The following is an 11,738-nucleotide window of genomic DNA, read 5'->3' as shown; positions in this document are numbered from 1 at the left end:
TCTATTAAAATAAACAGTTATTATTTTTAATACTAAATAATTAACATTTGTATATTATATCATAATCTATTTTATATAATTTGTATTAGAGTTAATACAATATTTATTTAACTCAAATAGTTTTTTACCTTGCTCTGTGTGATGTTTTGGATATTAAAGAACATAGTGTGGTTGGACTCATTTGGACTGGTTTGTTGGTCATATTCAGTAATTTCCTAGAGTAAATTTAACAATTTTATATGATATAGATTAAATTATTAAATCATTGCAATATTTATTTAACTTAAATAGTTTTTACCTTGCTCTGTGTGATGTTTGGGATATTAAACAACAAATTGTGGTCGGACTCATTTGGACTAGGATTTTGTTCATATTCAGTAATTTTCTAAAATTATTAAAAACATTTTATATATTATTTACAATATACATTATAAATATTAGAATACCCACCGGTATGATAAGGTATAAAAAGTATAGTAGTTATAGTAGTTATAAAAAGTAATTATAACATGGTCAAATCCCATTTAGATATAAAAATATTTTTGTAACCCCCATAAAAAGGCATATATACACTCAATCAGATTGGGTTAAGAATTATAATATAATGTTTACAAATAGTCACAACTAACTTTATGAGGCTAGAAATATTTTAGAGTTGTCTACCCAAGGATACATCATACACATACACGTACCTATTTTATAAAAAAACTAGCAAAAATACACCTAATAATTAATATCGTATAATACGTTTTATGATGGAAAATATCGAAATTCATAATCTAAAAATAATGTAAAAAAATCATGCAAAAATAACAATTAATATTTGTTATTATTTGCTAACTACCGGTTTTTGTTTGGAGTCGATCGGACAAAGTGGGTGGGCTGACATTTTTTTTTCTAAAATCGGCCAAAAATAGACTTTTGATTTGCTAACTCCAAAAACTGATTTGCTATCATTTGCTAACTATTTGCTAACTACCAGTGTTTGTTTGGAGTCGATCGGACAAATTGGGTGGGTTACCTGAACTTGGCCCACCCAGATAAAAAATAGTTATAACTTCTTCAATAATGCTAACTTCTAAAGTAAATTTGCTATTATTTTCTAACTATTTGCTAACTTTTGGTATTGGTTTGGGTCGTATCATAGAAAGTGGGTGGGTCAAGTTCATGCGCGTTAGATAAATACTAAGTAAGAATTAAGAAGTAATTACCTAGTAACTATTACAGCAGTATATAGCATAGTTACAGTCTGAAATTTAAATAGTATTACCCATTGTAAATTGTAATATTATCTCGGCCAGCTGCAGGTTTTACGTCGTTTCCGCGACAAATTGTTCAAGACGTTCCTAACGTCCATCCGTAATCCGTTGATACTAACGTGATAAGGGGATAACGGTTTTCGTAACTCGAGCGTTCGCCGTTCAGACTTTAGAACTCAAGAGATCCCGATCCCGAAGAGACTGAGACTTGACTGTTGAATGTTAATACGACGTCTTGATACACTGTTTTAAAATAATAATAATTACCTTCTCGTTCACCTGCGGTTGATCTGCGGATGTCGATTGTCACCTTGTCGGTAGAAATTACTCGGAGCGGTCTGAAGTCTGTGTGAGTAGGCTGCTCGTGGTACAGCTGATCGTGTCGTTTCGGGTATGTGGCAATAATTAATAACTACCTCCCAACCAAATCTTATTGTTTCTCGAACCAGATATTCTCGACGAATAACGATTAACGACGGTTTACAAACTTTGAACGAACCGGAAAAAATATTAAATAGTATTAATATCAAATACTACAATATTTTATATTATTTAAAATGTTAAACCTTGTCAGTTGTCGTCATCATTTATTAGTCACCATCAAATTTTGTTGAAACTTATCCAAACTTAATTTCCAATGATTTTGTTATTTTCCACGAATAATCTACAGATTTTTAACGTGACAATTTTTTACTTGATGATTTTGTACTTGGTAATTACTGATAGACCATAGTCTACATCTACTTCCATAGTTCCATGTGTGATCGCTCAATTTATTTGTATCAAAAATTCATTATAGTTGTCAAATTTTAGCATAGAAGTGGTTGTACTACTTGTACATACTCGGGATTGTATTTGTGTGATTTTCTTAATAGGTTAGGTTAGGTTAGGTTATATATATATATTTTTTATATATCTTTCTTATGGGGGTACCTTTTTATTTACCAATTAATATTGAATATCATTCTAAAATTAACCATTGCTAAACAATTTAATGAAACTTGTATTTTATTTGCTATCGTGATTTTAAAATGTCCACCAATTGTAATGGAAATATATTTAATCAATGCCAAAATATTAAAATATGATTTGGTATTTGACAAAAAAGTTCAATTTAATGTTTTAAAATAATAAAATAATGACTGATTATTGATAATCCTTATAGGTACATAGTACATCCTTTAGTACATAGTTAATATTTTGTAATAAATCCATTTAAATGATAATATTAATAACAAAATATTACATAACTTTTCAGATACATTAATTATTATGAAGCCTCAAGAACTGTGTGATATTGATGACTTAGCTACATCTCTTGTTGTCGATGTTTTCCTCGGATTTAATACCCATAAAATGAACACAGAACATGAAGAAAAGTATAAATGTAAATCACATTTAAAACCTGTTATTGATGAATTCATAAAAAATCAAAGTATGGAAATAGCTTTTGATTCTTTTTGGAATCTAAAGTATATACCTGATCATTTATTCAAAGCGTTTTATAAAAAATTAGTCAGAGACCATATTGAAAGATACATGAGAATGTTTTATTTGGATTCAGGTTTCCGAATTGAACCATGTTACAGATACTCTTTAGAAAATAAGGTAGGAGCCAAAGTAAATGCCACCAATCATTGGTATAAAGATGAAATTATTAAACAATTAGTTGGTTGTGTGGCTGAGTTGACAGAAAAAGAGGAGGATGAAATATTGCATTTTGGAAAGAATGATTTTTCAGTGATGTACAGCTGTCGCAAAAAGTGTGCTCAACTTTGGCTGGGCCCAGCAGCGTATATCAACCATGATTGCCTGGCCAATTGTAAGTTTGTACCTAATGACAAAGGAACGGCCTGTGTTAAAGTACTCAGAGATATTAAACCTGGTGATGAAATAACATGCTTTTATAGTGATAATTTCTTTGGTGAAAACAATGTTAACTGTGAGTGCTATTCGTGTGAAAAGTTGTGTAAAGGAGCTTTTAAAACCAATGAAGAACAACCAAAATTGAGAAGGTACAACTTCAGGCAAACTAATGGTCGAACCAATTCTTACCGGTCTCTTTATAAAAGCGAAAACGTAAAGGGACCAAAAACACCTTAAAAGAAAACGAATGTGGTTTCGCAACTTTGTACTCCAAATAAAAACCTTGATATTGACAAGGGTGACTTTGCTTGGATCGCCATACACAAAAATAATCCAAAAGATTAACGCTTAGATTTGTATCAAGCATCAAAATCACCAAAAAAGTAATAAGTAAAAGGTAAAAGACATTGTTTTACTCTATTAAACAAACAATTACCCAATGACAAAATTATTTTATAATTTATGAATGATTAAAATTATAAACTAAAGTATAATATGCACCTATATTTCAATTGGAATTTGAATACTTTATAGTCTATCACCAATATTGTTTTAATTAAGTTCTTATTGAGCAGTAATATTATATTCAGTAATCAGTAAGCAACTGAACCCACTAGAAGTATTATACATAGCTCTAAATTTTAATTTTAATAATGAAATGTAAGATTTTGACAGAAGTTTAACTTTCCTATAACTATATTTTAGTGTTTTCCTTTTATTAGGTCGCAAATATTGTAAAACTATAAATAACTTGTAACACTATTGTCTCTGTCTTACATACTTAGATAGTTAGTTCAATATAACCACACTCAGTAGTTGGTACTTTACTCAGTGTGGTTACAGGTTGATAATAAGCTTTCACAACTTATTATTAATTTATATTTTCCTGTTCTTCAATAATAATTTTTTGTAATATAGTATAATTATGTTATAATAATTGTATACATATACTAGTATTTAGATCATTTAACTCTAAACAATTTATTGTTTTCATTGTACAATAATTTTCTTTTGTAATTTAAAATAGGCACTAGACATATTTACCCATAATTATAATTCAAAGTATGTACAAAATATATATTATTGTACTACAGAACACGGAACATTTTTCTATCTTTGTCATCTTAAATTATAAAACAACATTGACTAATAAAAATAGTTATTAATAAAATATGTTTTAGTAAGCGTGTTTTGAGTTTTTAAAATATAATATAATATTTGATCAATAAGAATAAAAACATTACAATTCACGGTGTTAGAACATTATCATAATATTAAGTGCTAAAGGCTAGACAATAAAAAAAAAAAAAATAAACAGCACTTAGATAGTCTTGTGAAGATATAAATGATAATTCGACAATAATTTCATAACTCCGATTATATATGTCCATATTATGTGCTAAATTAAGTGATTAAAAAAAAAAAAAGGTGGGTAAGTGGATGTCGCTCTGCTGTACAGTAAATTACAAGTGGGTCACTGTATAATGGATGGTATTAAATTTGAATTCAATGATATAATATCATTGTATAAGAAAAACGATTCTGAGCGGAGACGGTATGTCGGTCTATAGGTATAAGACATAATATATACTTATCTATGGTATTAAAAAAAAAAATTGACCTATAATAGGTACCTATAATAAATTCCAAATTAATCATATCACAATATCCATTAGGTACTTATAACACGTTATACATCAACAACAAACCATGATACTATCATAGATATATAATAGTATACTTAAGAAGTTTCAAGTATACCCACGAAATATATTATACAATCACAACAAAATAACTAAAATAGTTATTACAGGTTTTTAATATGTAATTTCGTCCAAATTTGAACTTAAAATGACTATAAAAATAAACTGTGTGAATGTATTTTTTAGATTTTTTGGTAACAGAATTAATTACTTACGTGAAATCTTGTTCTAAATTTTCAATTCTTAGGTACAAAAGTTAAACATTTTATAAATTTTTAACTGCAAAATAATTATTCAAATTAAAATTTGATAAATTTTGTCAAAATTCGATCTTTAAATGTTTATAAAAAAAAATTGTGCATATGTATTTTTAATATTTTTCAAGTGCTATTGTAACAATATATCAGGAGCCTTGTATTAAATTTTTACACTTTTTGGCCCAACAGATAAAACTTTATAGATATTTATAGAAAAAAAAGCACTAAAAAAATTTAAAACTGACCATGTCTGTGCACAGCTCAAAAAGAGTCAAATTATTTTCAAAATTTTATCGTATATAGAAAATGCTAATATAAACATTCAGTGAAATTTTCAAATATCTACAGTCATTCGTTTTTTAATTACAACAAAATAAGAAAATCGTCACATGAGAAATCGAGTGAATATCAAATGTTGTAAAAAATATGAATTTCAAACGCTTATAAAAATTTAATTTGACTTTCTTGTAGACATTTTTTTTTTTTGATAAAGGTAGACAATATTATGTGGAATGTTTTAATACATTTTCAAATCTTAGATTTAAAAAGAAAAATTTTTACGAATTCTTAACTTGAAATAATTTGCTAATATTTATACATATTTTCTAAATTTTTGAACTTTAAAAGCTAATAAAAAAATACTGTGACTATGGATTTTTAATATTTTTCAAATGTCATTGTAACAATATAGTAGGACTAGTAGGAGTCATGTATTAAATTTTCAAGTATTTTTACTCGATAAATAAAGTTTTATTGATATTCATAGAAAAAAAACTAATAAAATTGGAAACTGAAAATGTCCCTAAACAGTTCAACACAAATCAAAATATTTTGAAAATTTTATCATGAATAGAAAATGGAAATATAAACAACCAGTGAAAATTTCATGTATCTACGGTTATTTGTTTTGAAGTTACACCAAAAACCAAAATTGATTTTCTCGAAAACAGCTTTTGCGTAAAAATTCCCGTTTTTCCTTAATTTTTTTTTTGCTTTTCACGGCGCTTTTGAAAACTATAGGAGATTTTCAAATTTTGACCTCCCAAATGCACCAACTAGATTCACTTTCCCATCAAACAAGATACTGTTGAAGAAAATCGAAGCATTTTTAGTGCCCCAAACCGTGATGACGGACTCAAAAATAAAAAAATAAAAAAACACACATCATTGTAAAATCAATACATTCATCGTTCCACTCAGAATCTAAAAATTAATCTCATACTGGATTTTTTAAGAAAGATCAATATTTGTATTTATATTTTCTTAAATTTAAATTGATTATAAAGATTTTGGTTTAACATTTACTTAGGTTAGATTATAATTGTCATCATAGAAATTTGTTTCTATCACAATATTACCACTGATATACCACAAATTAATTAAAACCGGAAGTATTACAACTAAAATTTAAAAGTTTCATCCTTAAGCCACAACTTTCCCTATACATTGTTGTATGTGGGCCACTATTTCACGTGTTGTCCATATTGGGGAATTCCACTCGGTGGTTCTCATTTTCCCAGTGTCCGGTAATGTGTAGATTTGTTCCCCGATAGTTAATAGCATCGATTATTCAGCCAAGGATGAACAATTTGTACGCAACAACTGCATACAAAAACTGGAAAGTAGCACCGTAAGCCTCTCAGTGAAAGTACTACGAAATATCGTAATGTAGATGACACGCTTTTATGCGGGCCAATTCAGAAAGATTCAATAAGTGGATCAATTTTTTTTTATTATTTAAGGATGACTACACACAGAACGTTGTATATTACTAAAATTAATTTTTTTTTCTTTTCTTTATTAATAAATACACAATCTGTACTCAAACGGCACAATAAGAGTATGAGCTAGTGACAAGGAAATTGAAAATTTCGAATGAAGAAGCCACCCACTGATGACACTTTCATCTATTAGTATTTTTTATTTTTATTTTTGATATTAGTTTTGGATCAAGGGTTTAGTAGGTCACTGCACCATTTTCGCTTAAGGCGACGAGGAGGGTTGCCAGGGATGGTTAATGTGGCTAGATTTTTTATAAGTGGGTTTGGATGAGAGTTAAAGCGTAGGTGGAATCGTTTATAATAATTGTTTGCCTCTTCTTTAATTGATTTCATGTGTAGGTCTTTTTGCAGGGTGTGATTTGATACATATGGTGGAGGATTGGTAATTGTATTTGGAACTGCTGAATTTTATTTAGATTAGACATTTTTGCATTGCCCCATAGCTGTAGGCCGTATGTCCAAATTGGCTTTAAGGGAGATTTGTAGAGGAGTAATTTAATATTTAGTTTTGAGTGTTTGTTGTTGATGATTAGTGTTTTGTCCCACTGTAAGTGGGAGTTTAATTGTAATCTTTTGGCTTTGATGTGGTGAGCCCAGGTAAGACAGTGGTCGAGAATTAGCCCGAGCTATTTGACATTTGGGGATAAGTGTAAATGTAGTATGTACAGATTTGGATTGGTTTATTTTAAGACGCCACTTTTTATACCAGTCTTCCATTAGTGAAAGATGGTATTGTAGATTTTTGGAGGCTATAGTAGGATCTGGACTGGAAGATATTATGACTTTGTCGTCCACATATTCTGCTACTAATGTGTTAGGAGTGGTCGGTTGGTCGGATGTATAAATCTTGTACAGAATTGGGGAGAGGATTCTTCCTTGCGGAACATCTGCCGCAATACCTGTTTGTAAAATCATTCAAAAAGTCATTCGATAGTTAAAAAAACCACAGAGTTATTTTTCGATTGAATAGATAGTAATTACTATTAACTATCGATTTTTTTGAAAAATGATCGAGTAATACACTCGATAGTTTGCTTTCGGTAGTGGCACACATCTTGCACTGAACAGTTTTAACTACCAATAGTTTTCATTCGGTAGTAAATTGTAATACACGTCTGGACGTCTGGTACCAACTAGTTTTGACTTAAAAAAAGCTTGAAAAAAAAAAAATCGAGTGATTTTTCGATATTATCGACCAAATTTGATAGTTTATAAAATACTCGAATAATTAGATAGCTTAAAACTATCGGATAGTTCGATAGTTTTAACTTGATAGTAGGTACCCATCACTAGTAGTATGAACGATTAATATGACCAGAACTAGCTCACAAAAAGATAATCCACATTACGAGCTATATTTTAAGATCGTGCCAGATATAAAGAATTCACAAGTTTTAGGTACTGTTGTATATACACATTACACACATACCAAAACACAAAGTCAAAAATAGGATCCAAAGAATGAAAAAGGAATATTTGTTCGTTATTCAAATACCACAAAAAGATATCGCGTTTGGTATTCGAAAACAAATAAAACATCAGTATGCAAAGACATAATATTCGAGGATGAGTGTAATAAATTTGAAAATATAATTACAGACGAATTAGAATTCACAGAAACACTGACTCAGATTAAGGAATGTAAAAAACAAGTCATGGACGAAACGGTAACCGATGACAATAGGATGGTATAACGCAATCGGAATATATTAAAACCAACCAATAGGTACAACATTCAAACGTTCATTGCTAACTGTGTGAACTATGATGTGGCAATAACCGGAACAAATATGGACAGTTGGGTATCTGTTATAGACGATGAAATAAAATCGTTAAGCGAAAATTAAACGTGGACATTAGTCAATTTACCACAGAATAAATCTGCATTACGAAATTACGAAATGCATGGATATTTAAAACCAATGTTGGGATTACATAAGTACTTTTTTATCTATATAAAGTTGAAGATAATATGTTGAAAATTTATCTAGATAAAGATAAAATATAAGTAAATTCAAATCTATCTAGATAAAGATTAAAGATAAATACATTTTTATCTTTAATTTATCTTTAGTCTAACTTTTGAGAGTACAGTTCAGATACTACTTAGGACTTCAATATTATTTAAACACCGACTATAATATGTTTAAATTAATGTTAGCAGTGAATATTATTATTAATCAATAAGTAAGGTATAACTGTCATGATAAAGGAAACATTTTGTTAATGTAATATGTCAATATGTTAAGTACATATTTTATATCATGTATATTTTATACTATGTACATTGCGTAAGTATATACTATACAATAAATAAGAGAACATTTTATTTTACGTTATGATCATGTCATAATGATAATATAATTTATACACAGGTGACAGCTGGTGATATGAATTATTTATAAATATAATATTTACAACATTAGCGATACAACAAAGATCAATATACTATTTATAAAATTAATTTATAATATTATTTATTCAAATATCTACAACACAACAGCATTTCAATTGTGCTGAATTCCGGTTAAACGATATATAATGTTATTACTTATTAGTTTATCACTGATAAATAAAAATTATATAAAGATTTATATAGCTTCGATTACTTAAAATATCAATCGTACCCAAACCTAATTAAAAATTCAGGACCAATTTCAGTTGGTTGATACAGTTGACCTGTATCGGTACAGTTGTACACTTCGAAACTAGGAAAACACAATTAAATACGCGGTATATAGCTCTGACTAGTGACTGAGTAGCTTACTCTACCTAAAAATAACTTATAACTTGTAAGTTATAAATTAAACCATTAAAATATTTTTCCACTAATATATTTTACTGTTGACGAGTCACCAACACAAGATAACAATGAAACGTAGGTAAGTATATTTGTCATTTGAGCACTAAGCTGGGCCCCTAACGAAAAAATCAATAATAAATAATAGGTACCTAATGTACAATATGATTGTGAACATACAATTTCTTTACTGAGATGACGACAATTCAAATTTAAAGTATTAATTATCAAAAAAATAAATAGACAATAAAAATTATTATATTAACTGAAAATAAAGTCGTAAATCTATTTCCAAGCAAACCTAGAAAATAGACTAACGAATACGCTCATCTTTTCAAAACTAATATAAGTTGATTGAAACAAGGTGAATTTTTATTCCTCTTTTGGTAGGTACTGTTTACATCAAATTTCTACCCTACTTCTAGAGCAAAAGTATTTTCTTACACACACTAATGTTCATTATTTACTTCTCACACATTGACATATCGAAAATGTACATGTATATTGTATATTAAATGCTTAAACATACTCCTTAAGACATGGTATGCTCCAACCCTCTTAAATTCCTTAATATATCACTATATTAGTAGACGAATGCCTACAGATACGACCATACGGGTACAGACGCACAGTAACAGTTATTTATATAATACAGGGGTGGCCAAACCGCGTCTCGCGTCATATACTTTTGCGGCTCGCATCTTAACGTAACATTAGATTAACGTAAGAGCCAAGATGTAAAAAAAAAAGTCATATAATATATAATAATAATATTATGACCTATTTTTTTTTTTTTACATCTTGGCTCTTCAATTTTTATTAATATATTTGGTGGCTCGCGAGTCTCTTCTCGCTGGCCACCCAACGATCGACCAATTTGCAATTACGTGCAATTAATTTGCAAAATATTGACATAGTTTTGGAATCGATCAGACAATGTCGGAGGGGCTGCGTGAAGTTGGCCCCCCGTAATGGTTTTTTGCTTATAATTTTTTTATTAGTTATTTGCAAATTCTAAAAACCAATTTGTAATTATTTGCAAAATATCGACATATTTTTCGAATTAATCAAATAAAGTCGGGGGGCCAACTTCACACACATACAAAGAGGCGTTCCGTTAGGTACCTATATTTCAAATACCTATCTACGTTTACTAAAACGTTATAGGGAGGCTCATACATGCATGAATGATGTTCAGATCACAAAAAAAATGTTTTTATTTATTTATAAGGTTGCTTTTGATTATAGATAATAATAATATGAATAATAAAATAATAAAAATAAATAATTTTGACACGGAAAAATCTGGGTTTTCGGTAATAGAATCAATAAACAAAAATAGTTAAAAACATTATCAAAACTATGATATATTTAAATCCTAAATAAAAAAAGCGAATAGAAAAAAATATCACAATCATTTGGACATTTCTTTAGATTTTTAAATTTTTCCAAAAATGGAGGCAGCCTCTTCCTCACACGGCTCATCCATACGTATGAAGAAGGACGTCCTCTGAAGGCAGGATAACCAACCGGTCGTATATATATAAGACATTTGGTCTGTCACCGATACATCAGAGAGCAGCGACCGCCTTTTCTATGTTTAGCGATCTCCGGACTCAGGACATGCACCGGAACGGTAGATGGCGCTATAATATCCTGTTCATAGCCGTAAAACATGGTCTAAATAATAAATAAAAGAGTCTAGAGCTCAGCCTAATACTCACACATCGTATGACTTTTATACACTTTATAATTACTGAAAATACACTATTATTTCATTAACTGCTAAAATTGACTTCAACTTTATTTCAAACCATTATTTTTTAGGTCGTTGACGGTCCGCATACAACAATGTTTTAAAACTCAAAATGTTTTTAATCTCAAAATAATCCTAGGATGATTTTTCAGCACCACAATATAAGTAATAATAATAATAATTTAATAATATAAATAAATAAATATAGAATAATAATAATATAATAATAATAATAATAATAATAATAATAAAATTTACGTTTAGATATTGCTTGATAAATGGTGCCACTGTTGTATACTTACAATCGCCTAATATC

The 11,738-nt window shown here is 28.9% G+C and overlaps 1 pseudogene; it reads left to right on the top strand.

The window, feature by feature from the left end:
* The first annotated feature begins 2,531 nt into the window (after positions 1-2,531).
* Positions 2,532-3,527, top strand: LOC100159504 (annotated as a pseudogene).
* The last annotated feature ends 8,211 nt before the right edge of the window (positions 3,528-11,738 follow it).

Source organism: Acyrthosiphon pisum, chromosome X, assembly GCF_005508785.2.
Source record: "Acyrthosiphon pisum isolate AL4f chromosome X, pea_aphid_22Mar2018_4r6ur, whole genome shotgun sequence".
Lineage (NCBI taxonomy): Eukaryota > Metazoa > Arthropoda > Insecta > Hemiptera > Aphididae > Acyrthosiphon > Acyrthosiphon pisum.
The sequence above is the reverse complement of the archived record's forward strand: the minus strand, read 5'-3'. Positions and strand labels throughout refer to the sequence as shown.